Genomic DNA, 18,861 nt, shown 5'->3' on the forward strand with positions numbered 1-18,861 from the left:
CTTTTAGATGTGGACCCTTGTTTTTGTTAGACTCCTTAATCGGTGATCTTTGAATTATTTTGATTATATTCTGTCTATTGGTAAAATAACTTAGAGTACTCAGTTCCTTTATATGACTGAGCTAATATTTCATGTGCATTATAAAGCATACAAAATATAAAATTAAAAATATGAGATACAATAATTTTAAGTATCTTGTTACAGTATCATAGCATCAATAGAAAAAGCCTTAAAGCATTATACATAATTACATAAAGCTAGTTAATGTTATTGACTGAAAATCCATACTTCACATAGTCTGTTTTATAACTATCATTTTTAGTGGGGTATATGTTTGAGCTCATCAGGGTTAAAAACAGTTATTCGGCAGTCAGATCCAATATATCCTACTTACAAACTTTTATCTTTCCATTTCCTTCCTCTGAATCTGCTGTTTGGGACCAAGCTGGCCTATGTTGTTTCAGTGACCAAAGCCATGTATGGGCCCTGATTATCTGGGGAAATGGTACAGTTTTAATTTAGAGCATGGTTTTTAAATTTACAAAGATTTTGTTTTGCTTCTGGAACTCAAGTCCACCGCTCACTAGTTGCGAGTCCTTGAGGACATTATTCATTTTCTTTAAATTTCAGGTCCCTCAGCTATTACATGGGTATAATAGCAAGCAAAGCCTTCCTCTAAGGAATTAGTTATAACTGTATGAAATAATGCCTCCCAATTGCTGAGCTTAACCCTTAGCACTTAGTTCAACTCCAGGAGTTGTAGATATAATTATTTTTGTTGTAATTATCTCTAGAGTAAAAGATAAAAATTAAACTCCATTCTCAGCCCCATCTTTTAAATCTAATTCACCTCACCTCACTTAAATATAACTCCTTTCAAATAGTGCCCCGAACTCACAATCCAAATATTCCCTTAATCCTTTCTTGAGTCCCCCCAGCAGAAAGTAGTAATTTCTTCATGCAAAAACCTTCTAATACTTTGGAATGTTTCACATACTATACATATAATTATTCAGGTTTATGCCTAATCTCAGTGTTGTTCTCCCACCAGTCCCCCCACCATACTGAACTTTCTTTCAAAGAGGAGGCTGTGTTTTTAATCTTTCAAACACAGTGACTACCTTGCACACAACAGTTTTGAAGAAGCCTCTTAAGAATTGAGAGAAAAAATGGTTTTCAATTATACTCTGATCTAGAAGCTGACCACTTATACCTGCAGTTTCGCATTTTGTTGGAAAATACTGTATTTCTCTATGAGCTGTAGCAACCTTCCAGCGTTACATAAAAAAAAAACAGTATCATTCAAAGATTTTTAGATAAGAATGTTAATTATCTTTCTGACATCTATTGTTATGTACAATACACAAATTACACAAAGAAATTTCAGCCTTTCCTTAGGAAGTTAAAGTGTATGGATCTTTCTTCTCCTGACATATACTTGCTTAGGTTAGCATGTGTTCTACGTGCACACACATACACACACAACACGCATACATGTCCTTCTAGGTTTCTTGAATGAAATCATTAACACCAATACCTTGAAACTCCTATTAAGCTTTTAAAAAACACTCACATGGTTTTATTATTTAGGTTAAATATCCATAAAGCTACGTTATCAAGATTTCCTAAATGGCGAAAACAGTATTGTGCGTATCTAGTAAGAATTAGTAAATTATCAGCTATCTGATGACTCCAGACATTGAGGACAGATATATCAGTGTTTCAGTATGAAAACAGCAGTAACCCTGAAGTTGATCCTACTTTGCATACTTTTATGTTCTTCCACTGTTCACAGATATCTATAGTGTACACATGATGCAATTTTTTTATTTGTAATTTCCATCTTGAAAACATAAAACACTATATCCAAATCTTCAAACTGCTAAACGATGGTTGCTATAGGCTAGTGAATAATCCAGACCATATGGAGTTTCACCTTTGGAATATGTTATGATATTCTATCAGAGCCATAAAGCAAGTATGCATTATGGGAGGATGGAGATTTGCCTTCATGGAATGTATGATCCTGGTGCCAACCATTTTTGAAAAAATTTAAGGGGAAAAAAAAAATAAGGACTTTTGGAAGCAAGCCTTTAAAATCTGCTTAAAATAAAAATCTTACCTCTATCTAGGACCCTGGGCCAATTTATCCAGATTTCCAGGCCTAGGAGTCACATGTAAGGAGCACCACAGGTAAATAAAAGTAAGACCTCTTAAAGGGATGGGGGTTTATGCAGCAACTTTAGGTTGTATTTTGTGTGTGTGTGTGGTGTGTTTCTGTTTACCCTCAAATCCTTTGTAAGGTCTTGTTAATTGCATATCCAAATTTGTTTTATAGGAAGTTAGGTCTACAACAGTTTTTTAGGTAATGGGGAGAGTAGTAGTGCACGGTCTCACCACAAACTCACACTCTCATTACCCCTGAAAAAATCAAAAATAGTGTGAGGGCTAGCAACAGTCACTAATGAGGGACAGCTCTGAGAAGCAAGGTGACAATGTCTCAAGGATTGTGTTGCAGAGTCAATACTGACAAGGCAAGAAGACGAGAATCAGGCGGCCTTCTTCTGGGAAACTTAAGACATACATGAAGAACCCAAAACATGGGGATTAAATTCTAGAAATATTTTTGGTAGGACATTTTGACATAATGATTCAGGTAAAATTTTTTTTCAGAAAAGAAGTTATATTTTTAACGGATTCTACAGGATGAACTAGAACTGTGAGTTTTGCTAGTATAACATCTACAAGTATTGACATCAATTTACGTACTACTAAGTAGATACAAATTGAGCTACTTTTTCTACTAAAATAGAAGCTGTTATAAATTAAATAAAACACTAGTAAATATGTACTCTTCTAAAATGCAGAAATCTTTTCCCATTTGCTCACAAAAGCCTCACAGTGGGCAAGAGAAGTTGCCTTAAAATACCACAAACATCCTACAAACTTGAATTCACTTTGAAACTTTAATATTGGAAACTTGAAAGTGCCAAAAAGCTAATGTACTTCATAAAGAAGAAAGTGAAATACTAATTTTCGAGAATTTTAATCAGTAATTGTTATAACGTATTTTACGTTTAGTGATTATTTCACAGTTCAAAGATTATACTGCATAAATTTCTTTTATTTATTAGATCTCCTCACATGTAAAAGGCAACTTAGTTAGGACTAAACAACATCTGAATTTTTAGCTCATTCTTAGTTTAATCAGTTGTTTCATAGAGTCTACACTTTTTACTCATTTATTCTTTGGGAAGACAAATTATACGAGAGAGGAAAGTTTTGTCATTTCAAAACATAGATATACAAGATGTGAATGAATTTATTTGGTAGAACAGAATTCTAAAAATTGGTGTATGAAGCATATATTTAAAAAAGGAATTCAAATAAGCTCATGCCCTGAAGAAAAACACATTGATTTGAAAAGAGAGAGCAGGTGTTGGGGGAGATGTTTTACAGTAGGCTGTGTTTACATCATTTGAAATCTAACTGAAGCACTTACTCTAGCTGCACACTAGTTTTCAGCTTCAAAGCTCTTTACAAATAGCAGCTATCTCCCTCTCACATCACATAAGTGAAAGAGGAAATGGAAGCAAAAAGGTTAACCTTCTTTCCAATGCTACAGAGAGAAGCAGCAGCAGGCAGGCAAATTTCCAGTATTTTTCACATCATTTTAATTCCCTGTGCTTTCCATATGTGTATTATTAGGTTCAGTAGATGGGAGAGAAGTTACTGCCATTTAAAACTTTCTCAGTTGGCACTTTTAACTGATACACCAAGTGTGTAATGAAAGATTATTTCCAAATTGCAATGTTCAAAGAAAGGGTTTTTAATTTTGTCATATATTTAGTGCAACTTATTGGCATTATCATAGTACAAGAGATTGAGATGCTAGAAAAATAAAATAGATCCTGTGGAACATACCAAAATAAATTATTTACACCGAAACCTAAGGGCTATATCACCCTTCAATACAAAAGCAGAGTGGCTGGTTTCTTTCAGTTATAATTTACATGTCATTTGTCTAAAGGCTCTCTTGGTGTTATCACAGATACATGAAGAAATAAGACTGCATCTAGCACAAAGAAATACACATCCCAGGTTGAGGGATCTACGTATAATCTTATAGAAATTATACAGTTGTGCTATTTGTGTCTCAATATCTATTATTTTAATTTTCTTTTAGTTATAGACATTCCAAATTTTACTTGAATGCATTGAAAGGTAAGTCATGTAACAGACACTCAAGCACACACACACCTACAAAAAATCACACATACAATATTTCTTCAGCTATGAAGTTAATTTTCATTTGATTTAAAACTGCTCTCTATAAATTTAAATATCAATTTAAAACAGGTATTTTGAAAAATATTTTATATATATCATCTAATATTAACTGTGATGTCAGTCAAATTGGCTAAATTAAGGGATAACATTTTGATTGCCTAAATATAACAGATCATTCTTTGCTTGGACCATTTTATAGCTCACACCCAAAATAAAAGAAAAAGTGGTCAAGAAAGGAAAATTTTAATATTTCTGAAAGGCAGACAACTAAATTAATCTGTTTATGTTTAATATAAACTAATTAAAAATTGTGAAAAGTGCAGTTGTGAAAAACCTTGCTGAAATAGTGACATATGCAATGAAGAGTTACTTAAAGATGATCCTCTAAGTAGTTTACCAAAATATGCAAGGAAAATTGGGATATATACTAGTAAAATATATGATTTTCAAAGGTCAGATAAAATAAGTAATGCCTCAATCTTATTCTTAAAATTGTGATAAAAATCCAATACTCATATCTTACAATTATTAGAAAAAACAGGTAATATTTTAGTGTGCTAAAATACGTTTACTTGCAATTATCATTAATTATTATAATTAAGAAGTCAGCAACATGTTGTTTACATTAACCATTTTATTCATGTACTCATTCAGCTTTCTCTGATTCATTGATCCTACAAATACTCCAAATACTCATTGATACACTATTGTGTGTTAGAGTCTGCTTTGGATTCTAAAAGCTCTTGTTCTCACATGTTTCGCACTCTATTGGAGGATAAATACTAAAGTGCTGTCAAGAATATAAAAGCCAGTGATGGTATAGAGAGATCATGGGTTGATACACTGGAAAAGGGGGCCCAGGAACTTCTGTCTCAGGAAGTGACATTTAAGTAAAGACCTCAGTCATAAGATGCTGAAGAGTGGGTTATAGGTGAGACTTTGGGGTAGGTCACAATCGGTTCAGGTAACATTTTCAGAAAACAAATTAAGAGGAAAACAAAATACCCACTGGTAATTTAATATTGGAATAAAATATTTGTCTAATGAAACAGTATTTAAAATAGAAACATGTTGTCAATATTAGAACCAATTAATCAATCAGAAAATGTAATCAGAATGGAGTTCCAATAAACAAGATCAACTCTAACTGGAACAAGTCGGGGAACGAGCTCATTCTTTGAAGAAAAAAATCCTCAGCCCTCCTCTTCAGGATTAGGATGAACAGACCCTCACTCAACAGCTACTGTCTACTTTCACCAGAGGACACGGGCCATGCTATTCACCCAGATAACTTGTAAAGTATATACAGTCCATTTAATGAACAACAAGAACCAGGCCAAAGATTGTGATTTCAAAATGTCTGATGTTTATTTTTTTGTTTAAGATCAGGTTGAAAGAATTGTTAAATATATAAGGCAATTCATAATTCATCTACTCTATATTCTTTTGTTATTCTCTTCAATCAAGCCAAATGACCAGAAAGCTGGGTGCTTTGGCCACACTATTCTGCTCCTTACCCTTAAGGGTGATAACAGACCTAAACTTTAGCACCATTACACTGACCAGTATTGAAGACTGCTGTAACAACCAACCACCTATACACCTCTGTTACTCCATTTGTTTAAGGATTATAGCTGCCAACACTTTTCACATCATCAGTTTTGCCTCCACTATGAGATTTACGTCTGAAACTTTTTCCTTAACAAAAGCCTGGGAAATCATGTTTTTCCTCTGAGAAATCAGTATGTGTGGGCCTGATGAAAAAAATGAGTCACCTAGCTGAAAGTGCATCTATTTTATTTAAGCCAGATTTGCACTTCAACTTCAATTCTCTATAACTTTCTATATGTGTAAATTTTATACAGCTTCTCACTTTTGATCACTTATTCTTTTTTTATTTTTCCTGACTCTCATTTCTATCTAATTTTTCCTCCTAAATTATTTTAATTCATTCAAGAATTCTCATATCTTATGTGAAATCAAATAGACTATAATTAAATAAATAAAACAGAAAGCTATCTCAACTGCCCTTTTTATTTTTTTCTGGCATAAAGGAGTATGCATACATAATATCTCTCATGGAAAAAATACACGTAAATATTAAGAAGGTAAAGTTTTCAATAATATCAAGGCTACTTTTGAGAGGCTTGAATAGTGTGTAGAATTCAGATCTTACTTTTTGGAGAAGGATCTTGATATATATATACTAATGCAACTAAAGGAAGAAGTTCTCCCAGCTAGCTCAGAAATTGACATTCTTAATGATGTTTAGAAAAAAAAAGAAGAGTTTTCCCTCCCCTTCCAAATTTTCACAGTCCATTTGCCTCCTCCCATGATTGCCAAAATATGGGAAAATATGTAACATTCTTATGACAGAAAAAGTAAGCCTTGTACTGTGTACCTTGCACTTTGCTCATTAATGTTTTCACAAGGTTCTCAGCATGCCTGAACATTCAGTACCACATCTGTGTCCAGCAGCATGACTAGAGAAATCATGGGATGACTGGTGAAATTCTATATATTGAAATATTCTCAGGGACTGAGTGGTAACACTTGATAAATAAGAAATGCTGAATTACATAGATTAGCAGTAATATTTATAGATTTTGGAGAACAGCAATGAAGAAATATTGACCAAATTGGTTTTGATCACTAATCCTTGTAATTCAGTGATATATTCATTTTAGCTTTCTTAATTTATTAGAAGCTACACTTGGACAAATTTAACTCCTATTCATTAATAAATTTAACTTAATTCTACTAAAAAATGTAGAATTTATTTGGGGATTTTGACCAAATAATTTTGATACTTATCAGGAAAAATAAGCAAACAAAACTAACAAAAAGAAATCTAATACAGAATATCAGTGAGAGAGCACTAGCCACCTTAGACCTAATTTTAATAGTATGAAACAACATAAAATTAGAGGAACAGAGAAATAAAACAGAGTTGACAGCCAGGATTAAGACTTATTACATGTCAGCTTATTTTATGATAAAAGAGAAAGCACAAATGGAGGAATAAAATTTATATTAAGTAGTGTAGAGACAATTAGTTAACTACTTGGAAAAATGATAGAGTCCTATCTTACAACACATACCAAAGTATTTTAAATGGATAAAAATATGATTATTTTGAGTAGATTAATTTTTATTCAAGTAACAGGATAGATAGATTGTAACTTTGTTAAATTTAAAACTTGCATATATAAAATAGTAACCAAAAGCCAGAGATCAAAAATAGGGGATATATTTATTGCCATTATGACATACATTTATATTTTATTAAATAAGAAACATGCACATAGCAGTAAGATGCAACATTGTGACCATAATTAAAAAGTGAATAAAGACAATGTACTGACCTTTGGCATACATATATGATATGTATAAAATGTATAAAAATTGTATGCCTCCTTAGTAAGGAGAGAAACAGTTTGAAACAAAATGGCTAATAGCATATGAAAAAATGCTCAATATCACTAATTATCAGAGAAATGCAAATCAAACCTACAATGAGGTATCACCTCACACCAATCAGATTGCTAATCATTCAAAAGTCCATGAATGATAATTGCAGGAGAGGGTGTGGAGAAAAGGGAACCCTCCTACATCACTGATGCGAATGTAGTTTGGTGCAGCCATTATGGAAAACAGTATGGAGATTCCTCAAAAAACTAAAAATAGAGTTACCCTATGATCCAGCAATCTCACCCCTGAGTATATATCCAGAGGGAACTCTAATTCAAAAAGATACATACACCCCAATGTTAATAACAGCACTATATACAATAGCCAAGACATGGAAGCAACCTAAATATCCATCGACAGATGACTGGATAAAGAAGTTGTGGTGTATTTATACAATGGGATAAACCTAACCCAAGAAGATAATAAAATAATGCCATTTGCAGCAACATGGATGGACACAGAGATCATCATTCTAAGTGAAGTAAGCCAGAAAGAGAAAGAAAAATACCACGTGATATCACTCATATGTGGAATCTAAAAAAAAAGAAAGAAAATAAAAGGATATTATGAACTCACCTACAAAGCAGAAACACACTTGCAGACATAGTAAACAATTTTATGGTTAGCAGGAAAAGGGGGTGGGAAGGAATACATTCGGGAGTTTGAGATTTACAAATGTTAGCCACTATAAATAAAAATTGATTTAAAAAAAGTTTCTTCTGTATAGCACAGGAAACTATGTTTAATATCCTGTAATAACCTTTAATGAAAAAGTATATGAAAACAAACATATGTATGTATATGCATGACTGGGACATTGTGGTATATACCAGAAATTGACACATTGTAATTGACTGTACTTCAATAAAAAAAGTTACCTAGGCTGGTATGTATTCTTAAAATCTTATTTTGAGAGTGGCAAGGAGATTTATCTTTTTATAAAGCAGTTTGGAAACATGTATCTGTGTATCTAGACACTTAAAATGTTTGTGTCTATCCCAGAAACTTTACAGCTGTTTATTTTAGAAATAATTATGAATTAGAAATATCGATAAGCACTAAGATATCAAATGGAGCATTTTTTAATAACAGCAGAATTTGGAAATAACCTGCATTTCCAAACACAGGGGAGAAGGTAAGTATATGATGATGAATCCACTTACAGTATTGTATGCCACCACTGAAAATATTCATTCTGATTGGGTAATGTTATTGGAATGCACTGGTAAAATGCTTATTAGTTGAAGATAATAGGAGAAAAAAGCAGCACTAAAATCATATTTAATATTTCAAATGTTTACCTATAACTACAAAAAGAAAACTTGAAGGAACTACACACATCGTAGAGAATAGTTGTGACTGAATAGTTATACTTCAGATACAATAGGCTTTACCATTTATGCTTATCTTTTAATTAACACCGTAATAAGAATTCACTTTAAAAGAGTAAATTACATATAATCTACAGAATTTCTATATTATCTGAATATTTTTCAAAAGCAATAATGTATTTTTCCAAATGCTAATTCTATTTGCTGCTAAGATACGTCATTCAGTTATAGATATCAGTGGGTTCGTTTCATACAAAACATGTTTTTAATATTTTGAAAGTACAAAGCTATTCTGCACATCATTATAAAGAAGACATGCCATAGCAATCAGGAGCACCAATTAGCATCAGTTATAACCTATCTTTACCTGTCATCCTAGCATCCTTAAGAGAATAGCTACAGAACTTTGCTTCTTTTTATGTCCTGGAATTCAGGGATATTTTTTATAGTCTGAGTTTGAACCTAGTCATTGATGAACATAAATGTCAAATGAGGGCTGAACAAATTTAGATTTATAATAATAGATCATGGTGTTTTCTAAAATTCCTTTTACTACTAAAATTTCAATTTGTGACATTGACAGTACATTGTGAGATTACATTTATGGGTCTCTGTAAAGGCTTAGAAATATGCCAACTCTAAAGAGAAGTGTAATTTAATGTTTTCCGATGTTGATATTTGAATAAAAATTTCCATAAAATGCATTTTGACTGTGTTTATGCAGGTTTCCATAGTATGTTCTCAGTTGAAATGATGCTGTTTTTGAAAAAAATTAAAGTCATTTTTGAATGCAAAGATATCTTCACAAGTAATTTTTACAAAACTTTAAAATAAAAGCAAAACTACCATTTACCCTGAATTATGATAGGATATTTTGTTTATTTTTTAACTTTCTTTTTTGAGACATTATTTTTCTTTTACTGTTTTTATTTTTGAAGAAATAAGATAAATTAGTGAATACTGTGGATATATACACATTCAAAAGGGAGAAAATTAATTACTTCAAGTCTAAAACCATTAAGAAAACAGACACATATTAAATCAAACTAAACAGCAATAATACCATCTGTGTATCTCAGCTATACTCTCTAGAAGGTCCTCAAAAACATTTTGTGTGTGTGTATGTGTGTGTGTGTGTGAGAGAGATTGTGTGAGTGACCCAGCCTCTTGAACGAGATTTTCTTTATATTTCCATTATATTTGTCAAAGTTCATATTTTCTATCTTCCAAAATTCTCTTTTCCCAAATTTATTGGACACTGGTCTTCTCTGGATGTTTTTCTGCCTGTCCAACATGTATCAAGTAAAATTCGGGGCACTCAGTCTAAAACAAGGAGTCAGTTTCAAGAGAGCCATTAGTGAATCTGTGAAGATCTTTAGAATCAACAAAATATGGAGTCAAACACAGAGATGACAGGTGTCAAAATCACCCAGATCTAACCTTCTTGTTTCACTTAAGATGGAGGGAAGAGGAAAAAAAAAAAAAAGAAAGAAAAGGTAAGAGAAACTTGTGAAGGTCACAGCACCTGGAAAAAGCAACTTGAAGACTGAGATTTAATCATAAGACTGTAGAATACTTTCCCTCAACCACTCTTCAGGACCTCTGAGGAGTGCTCAGAAGGAAATTTATAGCTATAAATGCTCACATTACAAAAGAAGAAAGATGGAAAATCAATAACTTGACTCTATGTCTTAAAGAACTAGAAAAAGAACAAACTAAATCAAAAGCTAGCAGAAGGAAGGATATAATAAAGATTAGAGTGAAGATAAATGAAACAGACAATAGAAAAAATAGAAGCAATGAAACTAAAAGCTGGTTCTTAGGAAAGAGAAACAAAATTGACAAACATTTAGGTAGACTGATTATTAAAAAAGGGGTGGGGGAGATAGAAGTAACTAAAATTGGAAATGAAAGTGAAAATATTACCATTGGTTTTCAAAAATAAAAAAAATTAAAAGAATACCAAAAACAACTGTATGCTAACAAATTAGAATAACTAAATGAAATAAATGGGAAAATTCCTAGAGACATACAAATACTAACTCAAGAATAAGCAGAAAATCCTAACAGACTTATAAAAGCACAGATTCATTAATCAAAACCTCCTGACAAAAAAAAAGATCAGGACTAGATTTCTTCACTGGTGACTTCTGCTGCAGATTTTAAAAAGACTTAACATTCATGCTTCTCAAAATTCTTCTTACAATTGAAAGGGAGGAAACATTCCCTAAATCAGTCTATAAAGTCAAAATTATTCTGACACCAAGCCAGATATACCATAAGAAAAGGAAATAACAGACCACATCTGAAGATAGATGCAAAAATTCTCAACAAAACAGTAGTAAGCCAAATGCAAAATATTAAAAGGATTTTTCATTATGGCCAAATGGGATTTATCTCAAGAATGCAAGAGTGTTTCAAGACATGAAAATCAATAAATGTAATACACCATATTAACAGAATGAAGGGAAAACTGACATAATTTTCTCAATTGACACAGAAAGCATTTAACAAAATCCAGCATCCTTTCATGATAAAAACAGAGGAGAGTAGAAATATACAGGAGTTTTCCTGACGTGATAAACATCATTTATTAATAACCCAGAGCTAACATACTACTAAATGGGAAAAGACTGAAAGTGATGCCTTAATATCAGGACCAAGCCAAGCATCGCACTTTTGCCACTGTTACTCAGTACTCTACTTGAAGTTCTAGTGAGAGAAATTAGGCAAGAAAAAGAAATAAACAGCATCCAAGTTGGAAAGGAAAAAGTAAAAATTTCCTATTTTCAGAAGACATGACCTTACTTATAGAAAACCTTAAAGAATACACCAAAAAACTATTAGAGCTAATAGAAGAATTCATCAAGCTCACATGAAAAATTTAGTTGTACTTCTATACACAGTGAAAGCAATTCTTTTATAATAGCATCAAACAGGATAAAATACTTAGAATAATTTTATCTATGGAGCTACAAAACATGTACACTGAAAACTACAAAATATTATTGAAAGAAATGAGAATACATAAATGAAAAGATATGTGCTTATGAATTGGAAGATATACTATTGTTAAAATGGTGCTATCACTCAAAGCTTTCTATGTTTTCAATGCATTTTCCATCAAAATCCCAACAGCCTTTTTTTGGTGTGATAATGGAAAAGCCTATTATAAAATTTGTATGGAATTGCAAAGGTCCCCAAATAGCTAAAACAATTTTGAAAAAGGACAATGTCAGGGAACTCACACTTTTCAATTTCAAAAGTTTCTATAAAGCTATAATAATTATAACAGTTAGACATTTGCATAAGGATTTAATTATAGATCAATAGAAAAGAAGTGCCAGGACAGAAATAAACCCATACATTTACGATCAATAATATTTGGCAAGGGTGCAAAGACCATTTACTGAGAAAGGAACTGTCTTTTCAACAAGTAGTGCTGGGACTAATGAATGTACACATGCAAGAGAATGAAGTTGGATCCTTACTTCAAACCACATGCAAAAGTTAACTCAAAATAGATCAAAGGCTTGAATATGATAGCAAAATCCTAAAACTTTTTGAAGAAAACATTAGGGGTAAATATTCGTAACTTTGGAATTGGTAATGGCTAATTATATATGACACCAAAAATACAAACAAGAAAATAAAAAGAAATATATTTAGCTCTATTAAAATTAAAAAATTCTAAGCACCAAAGGACACTATAAACAGAGTGAAAAGATACAGAATGGGAGAATATATTTGCAAATCATATATATGATAAGGAATCAGTATCCAGAAGATAAAAAGAACTATTACAACTCTATAACAAAAAGAAAAGCAACCCAATTTTAAAAATGGATGAAGGATATAAATAATGTTTCTCCCAAGAAGATGTATAAATAACAAACAAGCACATGAAAATCATTAGTCATTAGGGAAATACAAATCAAACCACAATGGGATGTCAATTTATACCCATTAGAATTGCTTCTTGTAAAAGAAAAAGTGTTTACCAAAATTATGGAGAAATTCAAACACTTGTGCTTTGCTGATAGAATTCAAAATGGTACAAGCAGTGTAGAATATAGTTTAGCAGTTCTTCAAAAGTTAAACATAGAATTACTATATAACCGTATGATTCCACTCCTGGGTATATATATATCTAAAAGAACAGTAAACAAGTACTCAAACAAAAACTTACACAGAAGTGTTCATAGCAACACTATTCTCAATTTCCAAAAGTGGAAACAACCCAAGTGTTCATCAATTGACGAAATAATAAATACAATGGAATATTATCTGGCAATACAAAGGAATGAAGTACTCATACATGCTACTATTTGGATGAATCTTGAAAATATACTAAGTGAAAAAAAGCCAGACACAAAAGGCCACATATTAAATGATTTCATTTCTAAGAAATATCCAGAATAGACTATCATGGAAATATAAAGCAAATTAGTGGTTTCCAGGAGCTAGTGAGAGGGAGGAAAGTAGAATGACTACATAATGGGTCTGAGATTTCCTTTTGAGATGATTAAAATGTTTTCAAAGTCAAGAGAGGTAACTGTTACACACTATTGTAAAGGTACTAAATATAACAAATGGTAACTTTTGTTATGTGTATTTACTCCAGAAAAACCACAAAAAATAAAAACAGGCATTGGACCAAAGAAATCCATGTTCTCAGAGAAGAAAAAAATATGTATGCCAACATGAAGGGCGTTTTATAGCATCAAAAAAACTATAAGATGCAAAACCAGCCTCCTTATCTGCCATTGCTAATAATACCCTAAAGGGGCATCTCATTTAGGTGTTTCCTAGTATATTAGGAGTTTTATAAAGGAGTTTAAATAAAATATTTTCAATTTTGAAGATATGATTATACCTTGTTCCCTCCTCCTCAATTCTTACCTGCTCTCACATTGCCCTGAAAATGTGAAAAATCTGATTATGTTAGTAAGTAATATCCTGGAAAATGGTATCACTTAATGTTCTATTAAATGACCAACACTTCCCAATAGAGTCCTAGGATTCAGGCCTATGTATTTATTGGACCATTCTAATCAGCAGAGCTGTATTATCCCACAATTGGAGTTTTTCAGAACAGTAATTTACTAAGAGGTCTCCTAGTGGTCTGGAAGAGTTAATGCACTATGCCTAAGCAAGTAGGCAATTTTGTTGTATCATTTATTCTTAGCTTTGCTCCAACTGGAAGTTTTCTTTAAATAAATTATGTTTATGCTCATCATCTGGCTCACAGCCAACTTAGCTCTATACCTCATACTTGAACTAAGTTTACCTAACACAAGTATTTCTCCAGAAGGCACGTAACAGCTTCTTGTGCTCAGAACACTGGAGAGTACTTTAGCACTATGCTTGTGGGCCATTTTAAACAGTAAAACCATCAATCAAAAAAAGCACAAAAATGTGAAAAGTGTGGCACTAAGCAAACCATGAGAAAAACATTTGTTTACAATATGAAAGCTGTAAAACTAAGGCAGAGCACCACCTTGTTTGACCTCAGCTGGGAGCTTGTAACTTAGGTGACATATTTTTACTACTTTGCACATGTCCATTAATGACCATGAAAGTTCTGTAAGTATTGACTTTGGCATCACAAATAAAATTTATAGATTAGAAAAATGTATGAATAATAGATCAACCAATAATTAAGATATCTATCTGTATCTCTTTCTCCATATGTATATATAGATACACTATATGAGTCTGACGTGTGCATTATTACTATCAACAGTGAATTTGACAATATTAGTTCTGGAGAATGATTACCTGTTGAAATACTTAAGTTTATAATCATTATGCTTACTTTATCTCAGTTAACAACATTGTTGACTACATGCTTAGATCTCATGACAAGTAAAATTGGTCTTCCAAATTTAAATATCACCACATACGATTTATTATGTATAAGTGAACATGCAATAATGAATATAACACATTATATAGTTGGTCACTAGTAACAACTGAACAATTAAATAGTATTGTCATCAACAAGACTATATAATAGTACTTAATGAATAAAATGACTGAGTAATCACCAAAAATTTAGTCTAGGCATACTAAATGATAATCCCATGTTGTATGCAGTATTTCACAAAGGAAATATGTAAATATAAAGAAATTAGCAAAAAAGGAGAGATTAGAAAATGTGAATTCTGTAACATCTGACTTGAGAATTGTTGGGAAAACAATCCTATGAGGTAAGGAATTACCTTCAAAATCACATTTTTAATATTTACCTACAGAAAAATGGAGGATGAGACAGACACTGAATAATAATGTGATCTGAGAAAGCCTCATTTGAGATTTCCTTTGTTCATATAATTTTGCCTATAGCAATGATGCAGTTTATTTGATTCATGGCATTAATATATATGAATAAATGGACTATGTATGAATACCAGAATAAGCAAGACTACTGTGATAACATCCAAATATAATCCTTAGGCAAACATAAGACAATTAGTGTAGAGCAAGGAATTTGAAAAGTAGATTCATCAAGAACCAGCATTATATTTATGTAATCATTCTCCTTAAATCTACAAGACAATTCAATTGTAGGTTTAATCAAAGATGAAAAATTCTGACAGAATTTAGTTTTTGGAAGTCAAAATATGCTTCTTTAGAAAAATAATCAATCTTATTTCAGAGTTAGTTCACTTTTTTTACTTTATCTGCTTCTATTTAACTGTCAATTATTAATTAGAAATTATCTTAGTTCCCACCAATTATCTTTGAATGACATTAATTATTTCTCAGGTTTCAACATTCTTTATCTGAAGAATTAGTGTGATACATTATAATTTTTTAAATAGCGTATGATTATTTTCTACTGCTTTTCCTTCATAACCCAATCTTAAATCTCACTTTTCTCAATTATCAACAAGGAAGGCCAATTAAAATAAGAATAAATGAATGAGGAAAATAAGAGACAACAAAAAAGGAAAGTAAAAAATAAAAAGTAAAGAAAGAGGATACATTTCCTCCCCTGTGTATTAATCCACATTGCAGCCAATGTCTTATAAGAATAAAGACTGAACAATGTGTATTACATCTTGAGGACTTTTATTTGTTCGGCTCATATATGCCACTTCATTAATTACACATTTTTTTCCAGAGAATGTGCCATAGAACCACAGTGTGTAGGGCTAGTATCACTGTTCCTGCAGTTTTCAAGGAAGGAATTCTCTGACCAATAGTGTGGCACAGTGACAAAAAGATGAAACGTCTTCCAGGGACACAAAATTGCTTGAGACTCAAGGGTTTTGATCCTTGAATTTGCCACTCCAGAAAATGGATTTGATCTCTGAGGTAAGTTTCTATTGGCTGCAAATCATAAGATTCACAAGAGACTGACATACAAACTACAAGTTCAATTTGTTGGTTGCAAGGACAAAAGCAATACTACCAAACAGGTTGGAATACTTATGGCAGCAGGACTGGTAACTCCCCTTGGTCACATCTGCTAAGGAAGGAAACGCACACACAGGGTTGCTTTCAGAGCATGAAATCAGAGAGCAGAGAAGGGTAGGTTATATTTCGTATTAGAACCATTGGTCTGTGATTGTCAAATGGAGTTATCTTTGCCCAAGTATGTCCTTGCCCATAAACAAACTTATGAAAATTTATTTTGCAGTAAGGCAAAAAGCATATCTCAAAAAAGTTCCAAAAATGGCATCATGCGGAACATGTTGGAACAGATTTTAAAACTGTGAAATATCCATCCAATAGAATGCTTATAGCATTAAAAAAATCAAGTAGATCTGTGTGAAATAACATAGATTAATATCAAACAACAATGTTGAGCGAAAAAGCAAATGGCAATAATTCATTTAGTAAAATATTATTAATATAAATTTTAAAACATACAAAGTATAACAGTTTTGCACTTAAAAACACATCCATTTGCAGTTAAACTATTTTGAAAAGCAGAAGACCAATAAGCACGAAATTGAGAAATTTATTTGATACTAGAGGGAAAGCAGGTTTCAAAGGGTATTTCAATTTTGAAAGTTATTTGTAATGGTTCTACTTCTTCAGTTGAGTTGTGATTCACAAGTGTTAGCTTTATATGTCTATATTTCTTATTTTCTGTATCTATAGATAGATGATCCTGGATAGAGATTAGACAGATAGAGAGAGAGACAGAGAGAGAGAGAGAGAGAGAGAGAATTCAAAAGATGGTTAGTACGACTAGGATTCAGTTAACATTCTGAACATACATATTCTAATGAAGCAAGTTGCATTCAATGCAATATACTAGAAATTGGAAAACAGGAGCTTCCATCTTTGAATTTATTTTCTTAAGTAGTTTCATTTTAAAATAAGTCTATTATTATATATTGATGTATTTATTTTAAATTTCCAATCATTTTCCCTGTCTTTTGACCTTTTTCCTTCAGTCAGAATGATAAATTGGTCCATGCAATAAAAGATACCACATAAAAATACAAAGAAACAAAATTTATCAAGTATTGGCTTGTGGGCTTCAGAATGGGATTTTAAAATCACCAGAGAATATAATTTCTCAAGGAAAATTACTTCGGTATTACAAAAAGCCACAGCCTAGAATAACTGTAGACATAAGTGCACATTTTAAACTAGTACTGAGCAAAGAAGAATGCTTTCTTAGTAGATGCCACTTTTCTCCCCCACTTAGAGAAAGGGCAGAAAAAATGGACTCTGATGGCAGGAAAGGAGTTAATCATTGTATGTTTTCCTGAGAAAAGACGCTTCTGACCTACTGTACCAGGGCTGATTCCTGAGGTAGAGATGGATGAGCTGAAGAACATATTCTCTAGGAAGTTATGAGGATTGATGAGTGTGGAGTTGTGATCAGTTTCCCAGTTTCTTTTTCAAAGAAAAAAAGCTCTTAACATTCTGGGAGCAGAAGAGTAGAAAGGACAATATAAGGGATTAAAACTTGGAAGCTGGTATCTGTTTGCTTGTCTGCTTGTTTATTGAAAGGCAAGAATCCCACAGATGCTTACTGGCTAGTTGGGTAGTGGGCTATGGGAATTCATCATATAGATCAATGCATCCATAAATGCATCTGTAAGCAAATCAAAATGCATCAAATGAGAGACCATGCAGAGGCTTAAAAATGATAGCATGTTCTTAACTGTATAAAAGTGTTCACAGCAGTACTGCACATCCTGGTAAAAATTCTGGGAAACTGTATCACATTAAATTGTTTTGTAAATAATTTCCTCTTCTCCATTTTCTCTTTTTTTGACCAAGTATTTGACTATTGGACCTACTGGATTGATCTTCTATTTTCCATTTTCTCTTTAACATTCCACCTTTTCGTCTGTTCTATTTTTTCTGGGAGATTTCCTCCATTTTAATTTCCAACTCTTCACTTCTATTGTCATGTTTTTAATTTCCAAATGCTCATTTCTTACACTGAATTTTTCTGTTATCATTTCCTTACAGGATACTAACCTCCAACTTATGCTCCAGGATTCAGCTTTCTTGGGACCACTGTATTATCTACCACGTGTTCATCTCCTTATTGTCTTGCTAATGTTTTCTCTACCCTTTTTCACCTTTGGTGGGGTATATACATTTTCAAAAATATTTTGCTGTAATTTTACTGGTTTTCAGGAAGTTTTCTACCCTTAAATTTTTAATACAAATATTTAGAACTATATTTATATAAGCAACTCTAGACTTTAATCAGATTCTATATCATACCTTCAAATAAGACAAGGAATATTCTGCCCTTTTCTTCCCTTCCTTATTTCTCCTCTTATAC

This window comes from Vicugna pacos, chromosome 11, assembly GCF_048564905.1.
Source record: "Vicugna pacos chromosome 11, VicPac4, whole genome shotgun sequence".
NCBI classification, from domain to species: domain Eukaryota; kingdom Metazoa; phylum Chordata; class Mammalia; order Artiodactyla; family Camelidae; genus Vicugna; species Vicugna pacos.